The sequence below is a fragment of the Myotis brandtii genome, unplaced genomic scaffold (assembly GCF_000412655.1).
Source record: "Myotis brandtii unplaced genomic scaffold, ASM41265v1 scaffold1525, whole genome shotgun sequence".
NCBI lineage: Eukaryota > Metazoa > Chordata > Mammalia > Chiroptera > Vespertilionidae > Myotis > Myotis brandtii.
Genome location: NW_005355521.1, coordinates 68,574 through 73,245, shown reverse-complemented (window position 1 = coordinate 73,245; position 4,672 = coordinate 68,574). Strand labels below are relative to the sequence as shown.

At 44.4% G+C, this 4,672-nt stretch overlaps 1 pseudogene; it reads left to right on the top strand.

Moving 5' to 3' along the window:
* The window catches only part of LOC102243131, an 8,692-nt pseudogene extending 5,022 nt beyond the window's left edge, over positions 1 to 3,670 (top strand).
* The last annotated feature ends 1,002 nt before the right edge of the window (positions 3,671 to 4,672 follow it).

The following is a 4,672-nucleotide window of genomic DNA, read 5'->3' as shown; positions in this document are numbered from 1 at the left end:
GCCCAATCCCCCGGGGAGCAGGCCTAAGTCAGCAGGTGGACATCCCCTGAGGGGTCCCAGACTGCGAGCGGGCACAGGCTGGGCTGAGGGACCCCCGAGTGCACAAATTTTTGTGCACCGGGCCTCTAGTATATATATAAAGCAAATGTTGACAGATGTGAAGGGAGATATTAACAGTAATACAGTCATAGTAGAGGATTTTAACACCCCATTGACATAAATAGATATTCCACACAGAAAATAAACAAGGAAACAGAAGCTTCAAATGACACACTAGATCAGATGGATTTAATTGATATCTGCAGAGTATTTCACCCCAAAGCAGCTATCTCTTTGTTGAAGTCCTCACTACATTTTTTGAGTGTCCTTATAACCATTGTTTTGAAACCTATATCTATTCTTCTCAAGTGCACATGGGACATTTTCTAGGATAGACCACATGTTAGGACACAAAACAAGTCTCAATAAATTTAAAAAGATTGAAATCATATCATATCAAGCATGTTCTCTGACCACAATGGTATGAAACTAGAAATCAATTACAGGAAGAAAAAAAACCACACATAACACATGAAGGCTAAGTAACATGTTATTAAACAATGAATGGGTTAATGATTAGACCAGGGGTCCTCAAACTATGGCCTGCAGGCCACATGCGGCCCTCCGAAAATATTTATCCGGCCCACCGGGTGTTTTCGCCACTGCTGTGTGCATAGGAATTTGTTCATAGTTTTTTTTTAAACTATAGTCCAGCCCTCCAACGGTGTGAGGGACAGTGAACTGGCCCCCTGTTTAAAAAGTTTGAGGACCCCTGGATTAGACCATGGAAGAAGTAAAAAGTTACCTTGAGATAATTAAAAATGAACACATACAAAAAAACATAAATCTATAATACAAAGTGAAAGCAGGATAAAGAGGGAAATTCATAGCAATACAGGCCTACCTCAAGAAGCAAGACAAACCTCAAATAAACTATCTAGCCCAGCCAGTGTGACTCAGTGGTTGAGTGTCAACCTATGAACCAGGAGATCATGGTTCAATTCCTGGTCAGGGCATATGCCCAGGTTGCAGCTCGATCCCCAGTGTGGAAGTAGCTGATCAATGATTCTCTGTCATCATGATGCTTCTATCTCTCCCTCTCCCTTTCTCTCTGAAATCAATAAAAATAATTTTTGTAAAAAATAAATAAGCAATCTAACCTTGCACCTTACAGAAATAGCAGAAGAACAATAAATAAACTTCAAAGTGACTAGAAGAAAATAAATAATAAAGGTTAGAGTGAAAACTAGAAGAAAATCCTATATAATAAAAGAGAAACATGCAAATTAACCGTCCCTCTGCTATGCTCAAGCCACACCCACAAGCCCCGCCCACAAGCCAATCAGGAGAAAGTATGCAAATTAACCCAACTAAGATGGCGGTGGCCACAGAGCTGGAGCGAGCAGGAGGCTTGGGTTGCCCCCGGTGATGGAGGAAGCCAAGCTTCCCACCTGCCCTGGAGGGCCCTTGGCTCCACTCAAGGCTACAAAGTTTCTATTACAGAAGATAAATAAATCCCAGATACCTTCTTTCGGCCGGACCTGGCCCCCATTCAAGGCTACAAAGTTTCAATTATAGAAGATAAATAAATCCCAAGGGGAAAAAACAAAAAGAAAAACAGGAGAGGCTGGGAGCTTGGGTCGCCGGGGGGCATGACCAGCTTGAAAACGGCCATCAGCCTCTCACCCAGGCTGGCCAGGCACCCCAGTGGTACCCCCACACTAAAGGGGGTGTGGCCAGCCTAAAAATGGTCCTTAACCCCTCACCCAGGCTGGCCAGGCACCCCAGTGGGACCCCCACCCTGATCCGGGACACCCTTCAGGGCAAACCAGCAGGCCTCCACCTGTGCACCAGGCCTCTATCCTATATAATGAAAGGGCAATATGCAAATTGACCCTAACAGCAGAATGACTGGGAATGACTGGTCACTATGACACACACTGACCATCAAGGGGCAGATGCTCAATGCAGGAGATGCCCCCTGGTGGTCAGTGCACTCCCACAGGGGGAGCTCTGCTCAGCCACAAGCCAGGCTGATGGCTGCCAGCACAGCAGTGGTGGCAGGAGCCTCTCCCACCTCCTCAGCAGTGCTAAGGATGTCCTACTGCAGCTTAGGCCTTCTCCCCGCTGGCAAGTGGACATCCCCCGAGGGCTCCCGGGCTGCCAGAGGGATGTCTGACTGCCAGCTTAGGCCCAATCCCCTGGGGATCGGGCCTAAGACAGCAGGTGGACATCCCCCGAGGGGTCCCAGACTGCGAGAGGGCACAGGCCGGCCTGAGGGACGCCCCCCCAGTGCACAAATTTTTGTGCTCCGGGCCTCTAGTAAATAATAAAGGTCAGAGTGAAAATAAATGACAAAGAGACTAAAAAAAAAATACAAAAGATAAATAAAACTAAGAGCCAAATCTTGGAAAAGATAAGTAAGATTGACAAACTTTTAACCAGACTCATCAAGAAAAAAGAGAGAGGACCCAGATAAATAACATTAGAAATGAAAGAGGGGAAGTAACAACTAACTCACGGAAAAACAAAGAATAGCAAGAAGATACTATTTACAACTATATGCCAACAAATTGGATAACCTGGGTGAAATGTATAAAATCCTAGAAACATACAATCTTCTAAAACCAAATCAAGAAGAATCAGAAAATCTGGATAGACCAATTACAACTAGTGAAATCAAAGCAGTAAAAAAACCCAAAAAACTCCCAGCAAATAAAATTCATGGACTAGATGGCTTCAACGGTGGCTTTTATCAAACATTCAAAGAACTAACACCTGTACTTCTCAAACTATTCTGAAAAATCCAAGTGAAGGGGCAACTTTCAACCTCATTTTATGAGGCCAACATTATCCTAATTCTAAAACCAGATAAAGACACCACAAATAAAGTACATTATGGGCAAACATCTTCGATAAACTTAGATGTGAAAATCTTCAACAAACTACTACCAAATCAAATCCAGAAATACATTAAAAGATCATACACCATTGTAGAAGCAATACCAATGCCTGGCTCAGAGTAGCAGCAGCATCCTGGCTTCCAAGGGTTTCTTTGGCCAGTGTCTCTCCCTTTAGTCTACAGCATAGGGAATATCTTTGTGAGCCTTAGCAAAGGCCTTCTTTTGGGCAGAAAAGAAATTCATATTCTCCTGGTGGGCCTGGATGCTGTGGGAAAGACCACCATCCTGTACATACTGAAGCTGGGTGAGATCGTGACCAACATCTCCACTATCGCTTTCAAAGTGGAGACCGTGGACTGTAAGGACATCAACTTCACCATGTGGGACATGGGCCGCTAGTACAAGATCCAGCCTTTGTGGTACCACTATTTACAAAACACACAAGGTCTCATCTTTGTAGTTGACAGCAATGACATAGAGTACATGAAGGGGGCCCTAGAGGAGATCATGTGAATGCTGGTGGAGTACGAGCTCAGGGATGCTGTCTTACTTGTGTTTGCAGACAAGTAGGACCTCCCCAACGCCATGAATGCAGCAGAGATCACAAACTGGGCCTGCACACCATGCTCCTCAGGAACTTGTACATTCAGTCTACCTGTGCCACCAGTGGAGACAGGCTCTATGAGGGACTGCAATGGCTGTCCAATCAGCTCTGGAACCAGAAGTGAGCAGCAATCCTCTCTTCCCACTCACTCCCTCCATCACCCTTGTTTTCATCTCATGTGGCAGATGTACAACTGTGGTGTGAGTGTTATAAACTCTCTCCATGGTCAGTCCCAGTGTGTTTCATCATGCTGTACATATGCAGATACAGCATGCAACTGAGTTTTTATTAAATGTAAATAGTTCTTGTTTCCAATGAGGCAGTCTCTGGTACACCTATGTAATATTACTCAGTTTTTTTTGTTTGTTTTTGTTTTTTAAAATAAAAACAGTATCAACTCTTTGTTTAGTATTGAGAAGTGATTTTAGGAACCCAGGCAAGGGCCTCTAGAAACCCCTGTAAGATCAGCTGAACACTCCTCCTCTGGGCTTTACATCTGTTTTGAGATCCATTTTGATGATTAGTTTTTAATGCAAACTCAGAGCATTTTTAAAATAGTTACACAAACAAGGTAAGGAGGCACTTGAGCACAGAAAAGGGAGAAATGTAACAGCTTGAGTCCAGTCCATCCATGGGCTGTCTCCTCTCTGGAGTGTGCGTTGGGCAGAACTAGTCACAATACATTTTGCATGGTCATTTATGCTCTTTCATAGGCTCTATCTTTTTGGCTCATTACATCCCATAGCATTTGTACTGGTACCTGTACTTATACCACTGTCCAGGGAATGGTCTGGGGCTGGGACCACCACTCACAGACCCCTTGCAGCGGTTCTCAACCTGTGGGTTGTGACCCTTTCACAGGAGTCGCTTAAGACCATCGGAAAACACATATATAATTACATGTTGTTTTTGTGATTAATCACTATGCTTTAATTATGTTCAATTTGTAACAATAAAATTGGGGGTCACCACAACATGGGGAACTATATTAAAGGGTCACGGCATTAGGAAGGTTGAGAACCACTTAGAGGGACCCCAGCCTTCCCTTGGTTCAGCATGGGTCAGCATAGGTGCTGTGGTGGGACAACTCTGGTCAGAAGGGGAGACCCCCATGGTTCCCATGCGT